The sequence below is a fragment of the Suricata suricatta genome, chromosome 10, assembly GCF_006229205.1.
Source record: "Suricata suricatta isolate VVHF042 chromosome 10, meerkat_22Aug2017_6uvM2_HiC, whole genome shotgun sequence".
NCBI classification, from domain to species: domain Eukaryota; kingdom Metazoa; phylum Chordata; class Mammalia; order Carnivora; family Herpestidae; genus Suricata; species Suricata suricatta.
In genome coordinates, this window is record NC_043709.1 from 125,740,288 (window position 1) to 125,752,588 (window position 12,301).

Genomic DNA, 12,301 nt, shown 5'->3' on the forward strand with positions numbered 1-12,301 from the left:
ATAAACTTAGAAAAAAAAAAACCACACCCAGGAATGTGGCTCTGACTCCCACATTCAGGTGCAAGAAGTGTTCAGAATAACCCCAGTGAGATGTCCCTCTGCAATGCTCTTCTTTTTAAATGTTTGTTTGTTTGTTTATTTATTTAGAGAGAGAAAGAGCATGCACGTATGAGTGGGGGAGGGGCAGAGAGAGAGAAAAAGAGAGAGAGAGAGAATCCCAAGCAGGGATTCAGTGCAGAGCCTGACACAGGGTTCGATCTCACAGTTAGCGAGATCATGCCCTGAGCCAAAATCAAGTCAGACACTTAACTGACGAAGCCACCCAGGCGTCCCTCCAACGCAGAACTTTTACACGTTAGTTTGCACAAAAGCATTGAGCCAGACCGACAGCACATGTTTAGGGAGGCTTCTTATGAACCAGGATCTGTCCTGAGTATTTTACCCACAGTAATCCGGGTCACCTCCATTACGTGTCTGGAAGTACTATTATCCTCCCCACTTTACAGATGTGGAGACTGAGGGCAAAGAGCCGAAATAACTTGCCCATCACATAGCTAATAAGTGACTGGGCCACGATTCGAAGACGGGCATTCTGATCTAGAGCCCATGAGGCTTTTTGTTGTTGTTGTCAAAGATTCTTTTTTTGTCTTTTTAATGTTTATTTTTTAGAGAGAGCATGAGCAGGAGAGAGGGAGAGAGGGCAGAAAGAAAGAGAGAGAGAATGAATCCTAAGCAGCCTCTGCAATGTCAGCGTAGAGCCTGATGCAGGGCTCAGACCCACAGATTGTTAGATCGTGACCTGAGCCAAAACCAGGAGTCAGGACGCTTAACTGACCCAGCACCCGGCCTTCCGATCCCTATGCTTTAAGACGCACTTCTGTGTAAATGTGATGGATATTTGTCGTCAGGCCTTAAGTGTTTCACTTGAATCTTTTCATCTGAAATATCCCCAACATCCTGCCAGAAAGAAGCTGAGAAGTAGCCAGTGTCTTCCACCTGACAACTGGTTCTTAATTAAAAAGTTTCCAAGAGAACACAGCAGAGATTCAAGGAAAGACTTCTGCAACCAGACTGACCAGGGTTTAAATAGGAGACCTGCAGTTTACGTCGCTCTGGTATCTTTTTATCCCTCCCTTCCTCCCACTCTCCACTGTCCATCCATCCACACAGGAATGAGCGGAGGCTCGATGGAAGCCCGCTCTCTCCAGAATGAGGAAAGTCACTGAGAACCCCTACTCTGGCAGGGAGACATTTCCTGCCAGTGACAGGGCCTGGGGGACCCAGGAGGAGGTGACGCCACCATACAGGGGTCCTCGACATGTTAACTCCCCAGATGGGTGGTATAGACAACACCGGGGAACTTGGAGCGGCACCTTCGTCCAGAGCCGACCCAGAAGCTCTAGGTGGGGCCCCTGTACTTTAGTATGTCCTGTAGGCCCTCCTGCTGCTCCCAGAAGTCTGGGGGCCTCCGATGGGACCCCACCCCCAGAGCTGTGGGGTGGATTATGTAACCTGTGAGCGCCGACAACAGTGTGTGAACTCGCTGATCCAAAGCTTTCCCTCCGGTACTATCACCGCCCGTCACAGAAGCCACTAGAAGGGCCCAAGTCTCCAGGGAGGCGGTGGAGGCGGGGCAAGTGCAGGAACCAGGACTCCAGAGCACTGCCTGGGGCAAGGCCGAAACGCGGCCCCTTCTTTGGCTGCTGAGACCGAGGTCCCCAGACAGCAGGGAACAGCTAGACCGGGGACTGACACCAGGACTCACCTCCTTGGGCCACACACTCGGCCGGTCACTGCCTTCCCTGAGTCCCTGGCAGCCGGCGGCTCCTCCCGCCCCGCCCCTCCCACGTGCCGGGGCACCGTGCCCGCCAGGATGACCGTCGTCAGCTCCAGCAAAACCACAACGCCGGAGGACACTAAGCAAGCCCACACTGCTTGCCGGCACCTGCTGGCCGCAGGGCCCCGCACGGGGGGAAGAGAGGAAAGAACCTCCGCGGGCTCACGGCCTTCAGAGGCTCGGGAACTAGGGAATATGAACCCACCCAACTTCAGCGCGATCCGCGCTCCAGACCCGAGAAGGAGATCACGGGACACCCCACGGTACGCGGCCAAAAGGAGGCACCAGACAGTCAACAGAACTAGCGTCCCCAGGGTGCAGATGCTCTTGGGGGTCTTTGTGGGGAAGCCGGACCTGAGCTGAGCGCTGAGGGAGGAGCGCGGGCTGGGTGGGGAGGAGGGACGCCAGTCACCCGGCAAAGCGGCCGGCGGCGCGGAGGGTTCCGAGGGAGAAAGGGCAGCACACAGGGAGCTGGCCGTCTGTTAAGTTGTGCGCCTGGGTGGCGCAGTGGATTTCAGCTCAGGCTGTGATCCCAGGGTTGTGGGATCGAGCCCTGAGTCGGGCTCCTCCATGCTGTGTGGAGCCTGCTTGGGATTCTTTCTCTCCCTCTCCCTCTCCCCCCTCCCCTCCCCTCTCTTCCCCCGCTAGGGTGCATGCTCTGTCAACAACAACAAAAGTCTGTTATGCTGGAGGGCAGGAAGTCCGGCAAAAGTTGGAAGTGTATGTAGAACCAAATAGTCAAAAACCTTGGAAAATGTATTCTATAGGCCATGGTTTCCCAAAGTATGTGTTTCTCAGTATAGTCTCTTTGCAGAATTTTATTGGACGTTAGGCGACTAAATGGGTTCCACTGCGGGGAGCTCGGCCACGCCATCTCGGACCCGAGCTGCACGCCCTACGACTCATCAGTTCTAATACTTTCCATCCAGAGCCAGCATCAGACCCAGACAAGAGCTCAGTGCTACAAGACTGCACCCCGCCCCCCCCCACTCACCCCTCCTTCCCAGGACAGTCACAAGCCCAGGCTGTCACCCACACTTCTTTTTTACATTTATTTATTTTTCAGAGAGAGAGAAAGACTGAGTGTGAACAGGGGAGGGGCAGACAGAGAAAGAGGCACAGAATCCAAAGCAGGCTCCAGGCTCTGAGTGGTCAGCACAGAGCCCGACTTGGGGCTCGAACTCACAAACTGTGAGATCGTGACCTGAGCCCAAGTCGGATGCTCAACCGACAGAGCCACCCAGATGCCCCATGTCACCCACACTTCTGACTGCCTGCTGTAAATGAGGGTCCATGACCCCCTCCTCAGGTTCGATTAATTTGTTTCACAGAACTCAGAATCCCTTTACTTACTAGATAACCATTTAGTATAAAAGGACAGAACTCAGGAACCGCCAGATGGAGGAGACGCCAGGGCGCGGACCACTCTCCCTGGCCTCCCTGCCTTCACTCACCCGCAAGCGCCCTGGATCAGCTCCGTTACCCAGGCACAGCTCATTAAGTCACTGGCCGTCGGTGATTGAGCTCAGTCTCCAGCTCCTCTCCCTTCCCCCCGAAGGGGTGGTGGCTGGGATGGGTTCTCCACCAACCGACCCTGACCTTAGGTGGGGTCCGACAGGCACCTCCTTGACCCTGACCTTAGGTGGGGTCCGACAGGCACCTCCTTAACGTAACAAACAACGCCTTCCGTTGCTCTCATCACTTAGGAAGTTCCAAGGGTTGGGGGGACTTCTGGGCCAGAAACAAGACCCAATCTGTATCTCTCACCACAAATCACGGGATCACAGGACAAGACAGCTTTGCAATCTCAGAGTGTTAGACATTGGCGGTTTCACAGGGGTCTTACCTGGAGGACCTCTTGAATTGTGACTCTTTACGAGGGAGTCGGGTGTGGCGTTTTCCAGACTTCCTTGGATTCGGAACGCTCTTCTGGGGGCTAGCGCCCCGGGGAGCACCTCGGTTTGTAGGTTGGAAGAGGGTGGGCGCGTTCCCGCTGCTGGCCCGAGGGCCCGCGCAAGAACGTGGCCTGGGAGGTGAGTCCACACCTGCGGACCTGCGGCAGGCGAGTCCAATGTGTAATCAAGCTCCGGAGAGGCTGGTTTCCGCCGCTGCCACTGAATCTGAAGGTGCCATTGGTGAGGGGAAGAGAAAGGTGGGAGGGAGATGAAGAAATGGTGGAGAAACCCCGTGACTTGGATCTGGAGGTGCTGACGGGAAAAGGGGCGCTGAGGGGGAGGGGCACCCACAGAAAGAGAGGGTGGGACAAGGGACAATGAGTGGGCGCAGAGGTAAAAGGGTCAGGAATAGAACCGAGATTGGAAAGGGCGCCTGGGTCGCTCAGTTAAGCGGCCAACTTCGGCTCAGGTCATGATCTCGTGGTTTGTGAGTTCGAGTCCCGTGTTGGGTTTTGTGCTGACAGCTCAGAGCCTGGAGCCAGCTTTGGATTCTGTGTCTCCCTCTCTCTCTGCCTTTCCCTGGGTCTTTTTCTGTCTTTCAAAAATAAATGTTAAAAAGAAAATTTTAAAAAGATAAAGTACAGAGATTGGAAGGAAAACCCTTACTTTGTAGTATAAACAACTTTACACCTGTGGAGGGGCTCCTGGTTTACAAAGAATCTTCCGGAATACCAGCTCGGTTTTCCTTACAATCCCATGAGGTAGGTGGTCAAGTGATCTCCATTTTTCTGGGTTTAAGGAAATCGAGGTTAAGCAAAGTGGGCAAGTGCTGTTACATATCCAGCTTCTGTTTTCATCCCTAAAAAATGCCAGCTCCTGGAATGCCACATTGCTTGCTCCCTTTCCCAGTCGGGCTCCCAAGCCCTCCTTCCGGCCTGTTGGGACAGCTGCCGCCTGTCCCTCCCTCACACCCCTTTTCTGTCTGAATCAGCCGGAGTACATTTCCCTAACTTCCAGAAAGCCTGACTTGAATCAGAAAGGTTAAGTGTGGGCATGTGACTCTCAAGATTCAAAACTCAGCACATCTTCCTCTGTGCCAGGCTGTGGCATTGAAAAGTATAATGAGTTCGATTTTAGTCCTCCGATAATGTCTGTGATGAATATCCAAGTGGGAATTCCCAGTAGGCATTTGGAGATGCAGGACGAGTACAGGGGATAAAAGTCAAGGTAGAAGTATGGATTTCAGGACCAAGTCCATTAAAATCGTAGGTGTAACGGAGTATCTTGTAACACAGGGCATGTTCTGACAGCGAGCATTCAAAGTGCCCTGATGATCCGAGGATTAGTTTGAAAGTCCTTCTGAGGAAGAGCTTTGGAAAAAGAAGGAACGTGGCAAGAAATGTGGAAAGGCCAGACACTGGGGGAGGTTGAGAGGTAGAAGCCACTGATGGTTCGAGACAGTTTCCTAATATAGGATCGTAATACAGAAATAAAATGTGCACTCAGCAGCATGCGCTGTATGATCCCGTCTTATTTTTTAATGTCTATTTTTTAATTTTTTAATTTATTTTTGAGAGCCAGCGTAAGCAGGGAAGGGTCAGAGAGAGAGGGAGACACAGAATCCAAAGACAGACTCCAGGCTCTGAGGTAGCTGTCAGTACAGAGCCCGAGGTGGGGCTCAAACCCACAAACCGTGGGATCATGACCTGAGCCGAAATCAGACACTTAAACGACTGAGCCACCCAGGTGCCCCTATTTTTATTTTCAGAAAGAAAGAGCATGAGCGGGGAAGGAGCAGCGAGAGAGAGACACAGAATCCAAAGCAGGCTCCAGGCTGTGAGCTGTGAGTGCAGAGCCTGAAGCAGGGCTTGAACTCATAAACTGTGAGATCATGCGCTGAGCCAAAGTTGGATGCCCAACTGACTGAGCCACCCAGGCGCCCCATTCTATTTTCTTTAATATGTATATTTGCCTAAGTCTGATGGATCTACATCAAAACATTTGCAGTGATTATCTCCGAAGGCTGCAATTTTTATTTCCTTCTTACACATTAAGCATTCATCAATTTTTTTCCCAGATAAAATTCATGTATCATAAAAGTAACCATTTTAAAGTGTACAAATCAGTGGCTTTTAGTATATTCACGAAGTTGTACAACCATCACTATCTAATTCCAGAAAATTTTCATCACTCCAGAAAGAAACCCTGTACCCATTAACGGTCACCCCCATTACTGCTCCCTGACCCAGCCTAGAAAACCGACAGTAACTCTCCGTTTGTACGAATTTGCCTATTCCGGATTATTGCACATAAATGGAGTCATCCATGGTGACTAGACTTACTGAGGTGGTCATTTCAGAATGTACGCAAACGGTGTGTCACTATGTTATACATCTGAAACTAACAATATTGTATTTAAAAAAAATCAGAAGGGGGCACCTGGCTGGCTCAGTCAGAAGAGCATACGACTCTTGATCTCTGGGTCATGGGTTTGAGCCCCACGCTGGGTGCAGAGATTACTTATAAAATAACTTTTTTAAAAAGTCAGAAGAGAAAATGCACTTTGTAAGTGATAAACATAAAACTGTTACCTCAATTTTTTTTTTTTTTTTAGAAAATGGAACCATCCAAGAGGTATCTTTTGTGACACTTGGCTTCTTTCAGTTAGTGTAATGTTTTTATGGTTTATCCATGTTGTAGTGGGTATCAGTGTGATCATTGCTGCTTTTTGCCAAATACGATCCCACTGCACAGCTGTGCCACATCCTGTGTATCCATTCATTAGTCAGTGGTAATATACAAGCTGTTTCACGTTTTGGCTGCTGTGCCCAAGGCTGCGATGGGCATTCGTGTGCAAGTTTTGTACAGACGTGTGTTCGTTCCCTTGGGTGTACGTCCAACCAGGAGAGGAACTGCTGGGCCAGAAAGTAGCTCTGTTTAACTTTTAAGGTCCCACCAGTTTCCAAAGGGTCTGCACCATTTAGCCTCCCCGCCGACGGCACACGGGGGTTCTGCTTCCCCACAGGCTGGCTAACACGTGTCCTCACACCCCCTCTTAGAACTGACACGGCACGTGTGCTAAGGAGGCCCCAAGAGCTGCTTCCCTTTTTCTTTTCAATATACTTAATCCTTTTTGTAGTTTTCCTGCAGATGAAATGTAAGTAAGAGATTCTCTGTAATAAAATGACACAAAAGCTGACATTTCTGGATGGGCTCGTGGAGTACTGCCCGTGTTTTATCATTTTTAATATTTACAGAAAGCCCTGAGTTTCCAACGTTCTGTAGAGACGAAGAAAACAACACACAGTAGCGACTTGATGAGCATTATATCAGTGCCCCAAAGCCAAAATTCTTTTTTTCTTTTATAGTTTATTGTCAAGTCGGTTTCCATAGAACACCCACTGCTCTTCCCCACAAGTGCCCTCCTCCATGCCCATCATCCCCCTCCCCCTCCCTCTTCAGCCCTCAGTTTGTTTTCAGTATGCAAGAGTCTCTCAGGATTTGCCTCCCTCCGGCTCCCCAACTATTTTTCCCCTCCCCCTCCCCCATGGTCCTGTTATGAGTGCAAACATATGGTATCTGCCCTTCTCCGCCTGATTTATTTTGCTTAGCATGACCACTCGAGGTCCATCCACATTGCTACAAAAGGCCAGATGTCATTCTTTCTTGTTGCCATGTAGTACTCCATTGTATATATAATCCATATCTTCTTGATCCATTTGTCAGTTGACGGACATTTATGCTCTTTCCATGATTTCCCAAAGCCAAAATTCTTAACCATGTACTGTGACATCTCAAAACCTGCCTCTCTTTGAGACACCTGGGTGGCTCAGTCAACCGTACAACTCTTGGTTTCAGCTCAGGTTATGATCTCATGGTTCGTGAGTTTGAGCCCCACACTGTGCTGACAAGTGTGGAACCTACTTGGGATGCTCTCTCTCCCTCTCTCTCTGACCCTCCCCTGCTCGCGCTCTCTCTCAAAAAATAAATTAAAAACCAATTTTAAAAAAAATCCGCCTCTCCCTTCTGCTGAATTGTGCCGGCTGCTCACCGGAGAACAGTTTCAATACACCGTGTGTCATCTATATATTTCCCACTGGAGAAAAAAATCTTTCTCGAGATGCTTTTTCACAAGTCACTCAGGTACAATTTATCATGCTCTGAATGCTAACAAATTCTGCGGACGTGAAACCAATAGCACATGTATAAATAATTTGACTCAGTGGTGTAAACATTAATTCAATGCTTTTTTTAAAAAAATGAACAACCTCATTTCTCCGAGTTGTTTTGATACTTCCTCTCTGCCTCAGGATTTTTTATTGGCTCACCGGTACCAATAGGAATGGATTCTAAAACTGATGAGCCCTGAGAAAGATTTTGTAATCAAATAAATCAAAAGTAAGGCATGCTTTCAATTCTGTTTAGAGGGGAGATATTTTTCCCCTTCTATGCTTTGTTTCCCAAAGAAAGCTTCGTATATTTTGTGTTCTAAAACACGTCCAATTCTGTGATTTCCAAGGACAGGAGAACAAATTCTGTTTGTAACTGGCCAATTTCAGCTCCTGAGAAAGACCGCGGAGGACGTGGATGTGAGTAAGATCTGAATAGAGCATATTATTAGGTCTCCGAGAGAATCAATAGAATCTAATGTCGTTTTCCTTGCATTGCATCAATAAAGCAACGTTGTTAGGAAGGCATTACAATCTTGTCTTCTCTTGTTGTTTTGAAAGCTTGTCTTTTCTGTTGTGGTGGTTGATTTGGGTCATCTGTCCCGGGGAATAATTTGTTTGGTTTTGCAATGCGTCATCAGCTGCAACGGTAAGTGAAGGCTCAGAACACCTAGGGAGATAAATAGTGTTATTTTTATTATCTGCGCTTTATAAATACATTTTAACGTGGAAAGATTACATGGTCTAAGTCTTCCTTTCAGCAGCGTCGGAGGGCCACGCCACAAGAGTTCTATGCTGAGCCTTAATCTGCTCACAACCGGGCCGAATCTGGGGGGTCGTCGGCTCACCCCTGATTTCACTGCAGGTGAAATGTCTTTCCTCACAGCTGTGTGGCTAGAAATCTGCAGTCAAGGTGTGGGCAGAACTGGTCCCTTCTGAGGCTGAGGGAAGGTCTGTGAGGAAGTAAGACTCTGTCGTTCGCACCACCCGCCCTGTGGGGCCCTGGAAGGGCGTCCCTCGCACTCTCAGGGCAGCAAAGCTGTCGCTGCCACGTTACTGATGATGAATCAGAGACCGCCGGGGTCCTGACAGCCCAGTGCCCCAGGGTCGCGTCCAAGGCTCACGGTGCCACAGCCCGAGAGCACGGACCACCCAGCTGTTTGTTCACAAGCCCCATGTTGAGCTTGGACACTGAGGAGGGACAGGGAGTCCACAGTGTCACTCTCCTCTTTGGTGAGCAGATCTTAGTGAGAGACTTGACATTTGGTCATCTGGTTGGAGGTTGCGCTGAGCTCTCTCTCTCCAGTTCCCTTGCCGGGAAAAGTTTCTCCTGGGAAATCTTCACTCGTATTCAGATCCCCAGACCCTCCGTGTGACATCCAGTGCTTTGGGGAAAGGAGACCCCTTTGTTCCTGGAGAGCAGGCTGCTCAGTCCCCTTGGGAGGGGTCCTGTCCCTTCCCTGGGACCCTAACTCGGGGCTTTGTCTCCGATGTGGGGCCTGACAGGCTATTCCAGGGGGTTCTGGGCAGTACGTTCAAGGGGTCGTCTATGCAGGAGGCCCCTGGAGGCTTGGTTCCTGCTCCACAATGAGGCTGACTACAGAAGGTGACAGTGAGCATTCATTAGCATCCAGACCGATTTAGCAGCAACGCTAGGTCAGTGGAATCTAACAAAAACAAAAAAAGAAAGAAACAAGTTTGGATTTCATGTCTTTTTATACAGTAATTCCATTTTTCTCATCACACATCATGCCCCACTGCAAAAAAGAAAACTTGGCCACAGACAGCTTGGGAAACTCGGGCCCAGAGGTCAGCATAAACAACGAAGGGGGCGTAAAGGGAATCGGGAGGCGCAGAGAGCACTTAAAGACAGAAGCCCTAACCTTCAACTCGAGGGTACTTGGAGGTGGGGCCTTCGGGAGGAAATGAGGTTTAAATGAAGTCAGGAGCGCGGGGTCACCGAGGTGGGATGAGTGTCCCTGTCAGAGGAAAGGCCAGCAGGGCTCCTGCTCTCTCTGCCGTGGGAGGGCCACAGGGAGGAGGCGCCAGTCTGCAAGCCCAGAGCCCCTCACCACGACGGCAGCCCCCAGGACCTTGACGGATCCGAGACTTCCGGCCTCCACCGCTGCGAGAAGGAAACGTCTGCCGGTTAGCCACCCAGTCTATGGCGTGTGCTGTGACAGCCCCAACTGACCGAGACCCAGGCTCTGCCACTGACTGCGAGTCCCTGAGGCTCGGGCGGGCTCCTGCCGTCGGGGGCCACCTCCGGGGTTTTGTGTCATTGCTCGGGTCTTTACCAGAACTGGCAGGGCTCCCAGGCCGCGGCAGGACAAAGCCAAGTCCGAAGGACACGGACCCGCCCAGGGCCCCTCACACCTCAGCCCCTTCCGACGGCCTGGCGGGAAGGCCACGCACATCCTCCTGCACGTCCCCCCGGGTTTCTAGCTCAGGAAGGAAGGGCTGGGGGCTCTGGCCCCTTCCCTCCCACAAAGCCGGTCCCTCCTCAAGGCAAGTCTTCCTACAGGAAGCTCATCTCCTCCTTCCTTAGCAACTTAGGGCTTCCTTTAAAACTCCACACAGTGATCGCTTCCTCCTCTTGGGCAGGATTGGAAAGTTCCATTTTTCTACATTTGTAAAATAAAGTTGTATCAAGGAAAATGCAATTTTGATATAATGCAATCTGCACAATACTAATTTTTCTTGATTTAGGAAACAAGATCCAGGGGCGCCTGGGTGGTTCAGTCGGTTGAGCGTCTGACTTCAGCTCAGGTCATGATCTCACGATCGTGGGTTTGAGCCCTGAGTCGGGCTCAAACCCCGTGTCGGGCTCTGTGCTGACAGCTCAGAGCTTGGAGCCTGTTCCAACTCTGTGTCTCCCTCTCTCTCTGACCCTCTCCTGCTCACACTCTGTCTATCTCTCAAAATAAATAAAGGTTAAAAAATTAAGTAGAAAAGAAAGAAAACAAGGTCCAGATGCTGTAACGGCAATGAGCAGCCGTCCAAACCCGTCCCAGCAGGTCTGGGCCCTCAGCTGCGGCCATTTGTTTCTGAGGAGAAGTAGGTCGGGGACAAAAGCAGGGGGGGGGCGTGGCGGGGAGGGCAGAGGGACAAGAGGGACGGCCCTGCCACAAACTGAAGTGACCTTGCTGGTGCATGCACCCCACAGGGTTGGGAGCGCAGGCACCCCATGCTTCTAGACGCTGCGGTGGCTTTCAACAGAGCTCCCCACCCTCTCCCTCTCCCTCTGCACCCGTCCTTAGGTAACCAGACGGCAGCCATCCGGCAGCCAGGCAGCCAGTCGGCCTTGACCCTTGACGGAGCCGCCCCTCCGCCCCCTTCCCTCCGCAGGTCGGCCTGCTAAGACGAAAGCAGCCAGAAGAAAAGCCAGGGGAAGGTGGCTTCGGCCTCCGCAGCTCGCTGGGCACGGCCCCTGCAGCTACGGCGGCGCACACGGCTGGCTGACACCGGCCACTTCTTCCTGCTGACAAGTGGCCGTACTTCCATGGGCCTCCTGCTCCTCCCGCCCTTCTTCCTTCCTGCCCCACGCCTGCTGCCGCGCCCCCGCCCCCACACCCCTGCACACTCCCCTGCCTTCTCCTGCCCCCGTCCGGTGACACAGCCTCGATAGTTCCACGACATCCACAGTGGATAAAGCGTGTTCATCCCATCCTCGCAGATTCACTGCTTCTGAAGAAAAATCACCAGATCGGGCTCTGAGTGGGATTCTCGCCCTCCCCCCTCCCGGCCCAGGGGCGCCCGAAGCAGAGCCTGCCCACCCAGCGTGCTCAGGTGCGCGCGTTACCTCCTGTGTGCCCAGCAAACCTGTGAGGCAGCTGGCAGTCCTCCCCCATTTTTTTTTTAATTTGTGAGCGAGAGAGAGGGCATGCAGGGAAAGGAGAGGGGGAGAGAGAGGGAGGGAGAATCCCAAGCAGGCTCCAGACTCAGCACCAGAGCCCAACTCAGGGCTCGATCCCCCGACCCTGGGATCATGACCTGAGCTGAAACCAAGAGTGAGACGATCAATGAGCCACCTGGGCCTACGGTTCCTTTCACACAACCATGAAGAGTGAGGCTTACTTAGACGCCCGGGTGCAAAGCGGGTGTCCTCGTGTTAGCTGATCTTAAAAAGTGTAATGCCCATTATTCGAGAGTCCCCCAGAAATGAACCACCAGAGTCCAGAGTCAAAGCCAAAAAGCAAGGGTCGTTTATTGCAGGTTCGAACCCGGGCCTCTGCTCACTCCAAGCTGGTGGAACGGAGAGAGCCAGAGAGCCCCGAACAAAGCTGGGGTAGGACTTTTATGAGTTTGGGAAGGGGGAGTTAGAGGAAATTGTGACATAGGTACAGTGATCCAATTATTATTACACAATATTATTGACAGCAGGTTTATCCAGTTACAAC